Consider the following 9,769-nt stretch of genomic DNA (forward strand, 5'->3'; position numbering starts at 1 on the left):
TACTTTTGGATAGCTACTTATTCTGGATAGTAATTCTATTCTATTCTACTCTATTCTATTCTATTGGGCTTTTGTCATAATTAATTGGTTATTATTGTCTTGTTAATTGCACCTGTGCTGTGTGCCATACCGGACATAGTGCCATGCGCTTGAACTGTGTGTTACTCACGTGCCTGTGTTTTTGGCCGCCGTGCCATGCATGCTCTATTGTATTCTATTGTGCTTTTCTCATATTGCATTACTTAGCATGGTCTTGTTAAGCACCTGTGCTGGTTATGCTAACTTGTGAGCTTGTTGTAGATCTGCTATTTTTGGCTCCTCAGTTCTCCTCAGAATAGGGATGCTAGGGTTCAAGTAAAAGAAACGTTTAAAAAAAAAAGGAAAAACCTATCACACAAAGATTTGGTGCCCCCCCTGTAGTAACTCTGAGGACCTCCTAGGGGTCACAAACTCCCTGTTGAAGACCCCGGGTTCAGACTACAACGTTTCTATGCTGTTAGGCCTTATTCCATGATGTGTGTATATGCCTTCTGCGTGATGGTGCCACCAACTGCACTTTGGCGGATGGTCCTTTTATCTGTGGTTGATTGGCTGTAGCTATTGTATGAACAGGCTGTATTGTGTACATTTATTTGATATAGTCTACGTGAGCGCTGTGAGACCAAACTTGGATGTAGTGTTGGATCACCATAATGTAGCCTGGCATGGTCTGTATAGGCTATCCTATAGGCCCCAAAGGGACTAATCCATAATAAAGAATACATTCCTATTGGTTGGTTCATTAAAGGCTAATTAACAGGGATATTATATATGAAAAACGCATAAACTACTATTGGCCTGGTTTTATCGGGCCGGTCAAGACCACTAATGCCAGGGGCGAATTATGGTCCACCGTCCCATTGTGCCATTGGAATACCCTAATCTGATTAGGCTATAGATGTGACAGCACTATTGACACATTTCTTTCTTTCAACCTTTATTTAAGATTCTCTGAGAGATCATTGAGGGAGAGCAGCAGAGGCTCTTCAGAGGCTCATCCCATATAATGTGTTTCATCCCACACGAAACGATCCACTAGGTGGCAGTATAGGATAATATCCTTCCAGAATGTGAGCTACAGAGAGAGATAAAGACAAAGATAAAGATAAAGAAAACTTTATTGTCCATTAAATTGACATAAAATGGAAATTTGTCTTTGGCACACCAGCAGTCAGTTACAACAATAAAACATTACAAAAATACACAGGTGCATTAAAATACTATATAAAAATGCACTCACATTAACAATTTAGACTATTTAAACATTTTCTTATTTAAAATGTCCACAGCAGTTGGCACAAACAACGTTTTGTAACCCTTCTTGTTTGCTAATTTTGCCCTAAGCCTCCTGCCCGATGGCATCAAGAGAGAGAGAGAGGGGGGGGGGGGGGTTTGTAGCCTTCCTATATAGAATAAAACGTGTTCATTGTGCAGCATATTGCACAGGGAGACTATTAGTGGGTGGGGGAGATTTCCAGTATGTCCTGGGGCGCATTCATTAGTTCTGTATTGTTTTATTGTTCAATTATTTGTATTGGAACTGCATTATTATGGGGGCATATGTGTTATGTTATTGCATGTCATTTATTTATTCCTTTAAGTTGCCTGTGTTTATTTGGATAACACCATGGGGTGAGTGATGAGGGACGCAACATACCCATGATACAGTGTAATGCATATGAGTTGGTTTAACCCATTAAGACCTGAGGCCGATTCTACAAATGCCTCCTTCTAAATCAGTTATGTATTTGGACGCACAGGTGATTGTTTCATGCAATCAATTCCCAACATATTGTTTCGGGGTGCGCTGGTTTCAGTTCATTCAACCTCCTCGTGTGTGTTGGCTAGTGAGGCTCGTTCTAGCAAGACATGACAGAATGGGTTTCATTTGGTGCCGGCCTGCGCGCGCTTACTGGTTCTTATCAGTGTGACGTCGTCTGTTAAGGGGTCTATATAGCTAAAATCTAAAATGACACGGATACTTTTTAATGGGTTCAGTTGGTTGGTAGTGTGTTGAAAATGAAATAATGATTCCTATTTTTATTTTATGAAGTCATTGTTATGGCCACACATTCTGAGAAGAAACTCACCTGTAATGACCATAAATAATAATTGTTTATTGCCTATTGTAACTTTTGGGTCCTACCTGGTATTCGAACCCTGTTACCCGCACGAGTGGCAATTAAAAACAATGTTAAGCTATAAAGGAAAGCCTCTTTGCGGGGGATAAATTGTGCTTTGACCTTCATGCAATACCACCTGTCAAGCAGGAGTGGTCCTAACCGACCACAGAATCAAGATTTAACCTCCGACCACCACAGTCGTGTTAGTTAAATTGTATTTGCATACTCTACAATAAATATTGGCCAAAAATATGTTTTATTTACCCCCCAAAAAGTGATGGCTAGCAACCATGATATTTGATTTTACAAATAAAAAACGCGTCTTTCATTTTTGGGACAGATACTGCATATTGCACAAGGTCAGCACGAGACATATGTGATAAACAAACGTAAACATTGATTTTGATGTCATATTTTTCCTTTTGAAGATTCCTGTCCTAAAATATGAGTAGGTTGGTGAGCTGTCGTTCCTTGAATTAGTTCTGTCATTGAAAGCACATGTTTTAGCTTCCTCTGGGTTATTTGAGGCACCAGTGACAGCAGACAAATCTTATTGGCAGTGGCGTCACCTCTTTCTCTCTCTCTCTCTCTCTCTCTCTCTCTCTCTCTCTCTCTCTCTCTCTCTCGATTTGTGGAGACGTTGAGTGAGTCCCAACATACGGTCAAACATGAGGCAGCCACAACAAGGTCGTAACAGCAGAAATGTGTCCTCTCTCACATAGTTCAAAACCAAACCTTCACCTCGCGTGAAACGTGATTCCTGGAGAGCCTAGAGTTGCCTCCAGCCCGCCGCGTGCCTCATACCTCTAACTGCATTAGGGCTGCTGCAACTATCAATTAAGCATAACCGTTGTGTTAATACGCCAAAGAATTCCGTGTTTTTTCACGGGGATTAGAATCATGATGGCACACATACAACTTTCCTTGAATGTGCTGTGTGTATAAAAATGCACAGGCGGAGTGGTGTGAGTGTGTGAGTGGTAGTAGTGAATTACGACTGATTTGTACTTGGTTGCGTGCTGGTTTGATGTGGGCTTCAAAGGTCAGGAAGGGATTAAACTTGAAGCCCAAGTTGGAGAGCGATGGGGAGTGATGTGATGCTCTGGTCGGAGGATGATAGGAAGCATGTCGTCACTGTCGGGCAGAAATTCCATGTCTCCATATTTCATGTTTTTATGTTTTTCCATAAATGAATAATACCCTATTTTATACCTTGTTGTATGACAGTGTCGCACAAAAGTTGCAAAAATAGCCAATCTACGAGCTCACAACACAACAACAACAACAATAGATCTGCTAGTTTAGTCATTTTTGGAAAACTCTGAAACAGTTTGAAAGGTTTTGCCTATGATGGCATGCCCAAACTAGGGACGCCAGGTTGAAAGTGGTTGAGTCGGATTTCGCCTGAGAGCGACGATGTGATGTTCTGTTGTTGGAGAGTAATAGGAGCATAATGATCTGGCCAGCAATGGTGAGGTGTGTTTACCTGAGAGAGCGGGACCCAGTGGCTTGTCTATAGGGGCCGGGGGTGGGTGGCCTGAGGTGGCACAGGCCACCCCTGGAATCTGAAGTGCTACCCCCAGGTGCCACCACATTACGCACACAGGCTATAATCATATTTATACATGGGATGAATGAAAGTTCATTTGAATGCATTTAAAAAGTCGAAAATGGAAAATGCCCGTCCGTAAATAAATGTGGCGCTCAAATTGATTGATTGATTGATGTACTTTATTTAGTAAGACAGACATGAGAACAACAGTACATGGAAGTACAAATTCACAATACGAGGTCTACTAAACTGGAAGACTCATAAAAGCACTGAGCTTGTTTCAAATGAGTTCCCCATGCACACAAATCATGGTGAATCATAGAAGATTCTCAGCATATTTACGAATGCACCCAAATATTACATTTGTATGTTGCCACTCTGCTGTGTTGCCATTGGTAGATTTATTCATCTTAAACTTAAACTTTAGACACAGTAAGACACAGTAATGTTAGTTATTAAAGTAGATATGTGGATAGTGGAGACAAAAAACGGTTAATGTGTGCGTGCACACCTCATTCCAGGAATGAAGTATGAATGTGTGCACTGACACCGATATACACAGGGGTAGAATTTCCACCCCTGTGTAAGTCAGTGCCCAAAAGTCTGGACAGGCCACTGGCGGGACCTGGTGCCAAAAAGTAGAGCCTTGGTTTCACCACTGTTCAATAGAGGTACGTTCTGCCTCATCCATGCCCTCATCTCTTCAAGCATAATGTAGGCAGTTGGTGGTATAGATAATAGGTAATGTAGTTGGTCAGATTGAATCAACAAACATATGGACATTAGTCAGTTACACTCCACCAGGCCATCCTGCCGCCTGCTAGACTGACCTCCAGCATCTTGGTCGCTCAGTGACACCCAGTATACAGCTTTGATAAATGGCACGTCAGTCGAAGGGTCACTGCCCTGATCATCCATTGGAGCCCTGCGGTGACAGGGAGGGCACCAATGGAAACCTGTGATGGTAGATTGATGAACTGGGGGATGGGTGAACGGCCAATCACCATGCAGCAGAGGCCATAGCTTAATGTCCGCATGGATGGATAGATGGATACGGTGCATGGATGGATGGCTGCAGCGTCTGGTGTGTTGGAGCAGGCTACTGTCTCAGACCCAAATCAATGTGGTTAGTGTGTGTGTGTGCATGCGTTCGTGCATGCGTACGTACGTGCGTGTGTGCTTGTATTACTATATTTGTGAGGGCAGAATGTCTCCACAAGTGTTGCACAATTGGAGAAATATATATTGTGGGGACACTTTTCCTGCTCCTCATAAGAGAAATATATATTTTTTTAAATTATTTTTAGGAAAATATTCAGGTTGGGGTTAGGATTAGGCAGGTGTTGGGGTTGGAATTATGCCAGATTTCTAAATAGTTTTTGCGCACGTGTGTGTGTGTGTGTGTGTGTGTTACGTGATCAATCAGTGCTTGCGCCACCTAACACTGACATGGAGACTGTGACCTTGAGTGGACACCATTAATTAAAGCTCAGTGGAAGCTGGCATGTTGCCCCTTCACACGTGGACTGGCCTCATCACTCAATGGCAGTATGGTACTATTCAAGTGTCAAAGATATATGGAGATATGACTATGATATTTAATTATGCCGAATTAATCGTTTGTTTATGATGTAAAGCAAATCGTCTGATGGTAGCTAATATCAACATGTGGCAACATTGTGAGTCTTATGACATGTTGCACACAGACAGATTAACTACTGTAGGCTGTGTGTCGGTTTTACTGTATATGAATTACTGACCCCACCACTGCACTTCTCAGGATATGATGATTTGCATTGTATTACAGTATTGTAAGTCTTGATTATGAATTGAATACATAGGACCACAATGTAAACAAGCCATCGACGCTGGTTTGTGTTATCCTTTTAGCATTGCTTGCGTAATTGCACTCACTCTACTGTTTGCAAACTGTTAATAAAGTATTCCATCAGCAATCATTGACTAAAACTCGACAGACGGCGTAGGTATATAGCACTGCAAAACCACCTCTGTAATACTAACTGGACTTGGTCATGTGATTTCACGTGTTTGGCAATAATGGAACGCCGGTGATGAAGCCGTAGCTCCAGGATCAATGCTTTTCGTGGAGCAAACGTGCCACGGCCCAATGATGTATTAATTTTTCCTGTGGGTCTTACATGATTAACCCTTTAAGACCGGGAACGCACCTGTGTCATTTTAAGATTTCTTTAGGCTATTAAAAAAATTGCAGATATACAAGCTCGTAGCGCGGCACCGAGTGCCGCACTACAAGCTTGTAGATCTGCTATTTCTTTTGAAGATGTATATTTTTTTTTATAAAGCAATTTTTCAAATCTTTGCTTCTGGGGATTCTACAAATGTCTTCTAAATCTTTTTACTTATGTTGCTATATTATCAATGGTTTTCAAACTTTTTTCATGTCAAGGACCCCCAAAATGATATGTATTTGTCCACGGACCCCCTCCCATCTAAAAATATTTTGTTCCAGGGACCCCCAGAAGCAAAGATTTGACTTAAAAATCTTGTTTTAACTCAAAGATTTGCACACATTTTCACGATTTTATAATTAAAAAAAAATAGCAGATATACAAGCTCATAGCGCGGCACTCTGTGCCGCGCTATGAGCTTGTATATCTGCTATTTTTGAATAGCCAAAGAAAAATGACACACAGCTGCGTTCCCGAACTTCCCGGTCTAAACGGGTTAAAGGGAGGGTTCATTTTATTGATTGACAGGTAAAGGTCAGAGTGGGAGTGCCACCCTGGAGGGCTTGCTAGAGACGGAGTGGTATTTCATGGTGGAGAAATCAAAACAAAGCCTCTAAATGAGCCCCCTATTGGCTGATTTATACTTGGCCGCGCGACGGCCTCGCTCGCGGGAAAATAGCCGACTAGCAAGCCCACGAGGCGTCGCGGACGCAACGCCTCGTGGGCTTGCAGGTCGGCTATTTTCCCACGAGCGACGGCGTTGTACGGCGGAGCTAAAATGAGGCACATGGGTAATGGAGACTATTGACAGGAGAAGGGGGGGAAAACGAAGGCCGCCTTCTGTCTGAGATGAGAGGGTTAGGAGGGTCTCATGCCTGCCCTGACATTAGAACATTCTTCATTTAGCTGATTTCCCTGTTGGATTATATTTCTATTTCTGTATGTCTCCGTGAAAAGAAAAAAGAACTATTTGCAGAAGATATTAATATATTATGCGAGGGAATCGTGAGCTCACCTTTGATGGCCGGAGGAGGGATTTGTTTCATAGGCGTCTCTCTGCTGCATTCCTAGACTTCTAAAAATGTCAGCTTTTAAGGGATTTAGGAAGACATTATTGTTTAGACTGGAAATTCTTTCAGGGGATGAAAAAAAGGCAGTATACGCGGTAAAATCCTCAGTGTTAATTTAACTTGTGTGTAGACTATAAAATCCATTTGGTCAGTATTCCCTACGCTCTGAGTTACAAAATGGATAAATTAACACGGAGGATTTTACTGTGTACAGCCTTTGTTTGGCCTGAAAACACTTGTATACTGCTTATCCGCTGTTGTTCTGCAACAGTTAAGAAATAATCGATAATTGATAAATTAATTAAACAATCCATTATTAATCCATCCCTATTTTGGGCATATCATTTATAGATGAAAAGTGTCAAAAATGTAACTTTTTGTAATTAGTGAAAATAACTGGTCTACAAGCTCACAGTGTGTCACAATGCGACGCACTGTGAGCTTGTAGATCGGCTGTTTTCATTACAAAGTGGTTCATTGATTCGTTGATATATCAGATGTTTAAAGAAATATGAAATATTTGGATAGTTGCAGCCGTAATCCCTTGTTAGAAAAGGAAAGTTAACAAGACAGTTAACAAGTCAAATAATGGCATGGCTTCCATGTGGATGTAGGGCTCGTGTGGCCAGTCTATGACGTCAGTCATGATGCTAGGATGATGAGGAATAACGTGTAACACATCCCGCAGGCTGCCCTGAGACTATGCTTCAAATCCGGTCTTGGTCAGCAACTCATCATCTTTGTCTTCATAATTATTAAGCATATCATACATGTATTTAATATATTATGTGTATGTATGGTATGTACGTATATGTGTATGTGTGTGTGTGTGTGTGTGTGTGTGTGTGTGTGTGTGTGTGTGTGTATATATATATATATATATATATATATATATATATATATATACACTCACACTCACACACACACACACACACACACACACACACACACACACACACACACACACACACACACACACACACACACACACACACACACACACACACACACACACACACACACATAATATTCCTCTCAGCCCTGCAATTCAGATCCACCAGTTTGTGACAGATGTAATCCTTTGCCAACTTGAACCAGCATTTGCGTGCGTCAGATGGTTGAGTCTCCTCTGAAGTCAAGGTCATCTTCAGCCTGGGCTTCAGGTGATGGAGGTGGAGCCGTGATGACGATGTTTGCATCTTCACCCTCCTCGGGAAACAGACTTTCTTGTTGGAAGGAGGAACCTCTGTTGCCTGATCTCTTGCCGTGATCCCCAAGGTCAGGGTCTGTTGACCCTGTTGACCTTGATCAGTAACCATTGAAATCAGTTGATAGTTCTAATGCCGCGTGCGGCTATACTGTGTTCAGTGCCATTCTATGAACAAAGTACTGGAGTACTTGCTTTTAAAAATACTTAAAAAGCTGTGCTTTTTTAATATCAATGCTTTGATATTATCAATATGTTACACTGCAACAAAATTCAAAAATACTCAACTCGAAAATGGTTAAAATAGCAGATCTACAAGCTCTACAAGCCGGTCTCTGTGTCCCCGAGCAAGACACCTAACCCCATAAAACTGGGGGCTTTGCATGTGGCTTTGTCTGCTTGGAGGTAGTCCAAAACACCTTGCCGAAAATCATAACTTGCTTTTCCTCCATTGTCTGCCTTGTTCTCAGCGTGATATCAGTCCTACTTATCATGGGAGACAGCAGAAATTGTCTCTCGCTCTTCGTCGTCATACGAGAATGATATATTGGTTAAAGGGATAGTTCACCCCCAAAATGTCATTTTTTCTATCGATTAGTCACCCCATGGAGACTTGAATTCATGGATATTTTTTGTTGCATTCCTAAGCCTATCATTTGGTGACCGGCAGCGGTTCCGGTAGGAGACACAATGAGTCTCCTTTGTGTCTCCTACCGGAACCGCTGCCTAACCGCTGGTCATCAAATTATTAGCTTAGGAATGCGACAAAAACGAAATAATATCCATGAATTCAAGTCTCCATGGGGTGACTAATAGATAGGGGTGACTGTAGATGCACACGCACGTGTGTGGAGGCAGTGTGCGTGCGTGTGTGCGTGCCTGCCTGCCTGCTTGCGTCACCATTACAGTCCCCATGTAATGGTGACTGATGCAGCTGCTCTAATGGTACCATTAGAATTTTGGTATTGGGCTGAAACCGGCTCATAATGTAGCCCAGGTTGCAGCAGCAACCAAAACCAAGAGCACGGCCCACCGGAGAGGAACATGTCACCTGGGCTTAATGAGACATAATCACACACTGTGGTGTACGCAAAGTGCTCGCATTGGGTAAAAATCCCCAGCAGCAAATTGAAATGTTGCCATGGTCACTGTTGTTGGAAAGTGAATAGGCACCGCCGGGCACCTCTAAGACATTCAGAGGTGATGACTGGGCTTCAGAAAGGAAATGCAAAAAAACAAAAGGCAATTCTATAAGCTCACAATGCATTGCAGTGCGACAGATTGGGAACTTGTAGATTAATTTAATCGTATGACAAAGTATTTAGGGCTTAAGTGGTTCAAAACGATGCTCATATAGAAATAGATGGAAACCTGTCCAAAACTGTCCCTTTTTCGTTATTATATAAAAAAACATTTTGAAATAGTGAAAATAGCCAATCTACATGCTAACAAGCTTGTAGATTTTGCTTTGAAAACCAATCATAATATGATGATATCATCACCGTCCCAATATGAAGAACCTCCCTAAAGTCATTGCATTGATTCTGCAATGCAGTTATTTCTTTAAT

The sequence above is a fragment of the Gymnoscopelus microlampas genome, assembly GCF_963454915.1.
Source record: "Gymnoscopelus microlampas genome assembly, chromosome: 21".
In the NCBI taxonomy this organism is placed as follows: domain Eukaryota; kingdom Metazoa; phylum Chordata; class Actinopteri; order Myctophiformes; family Myctophidae; genus Gymnoscopelus; species Gymnoscopelus microlampas.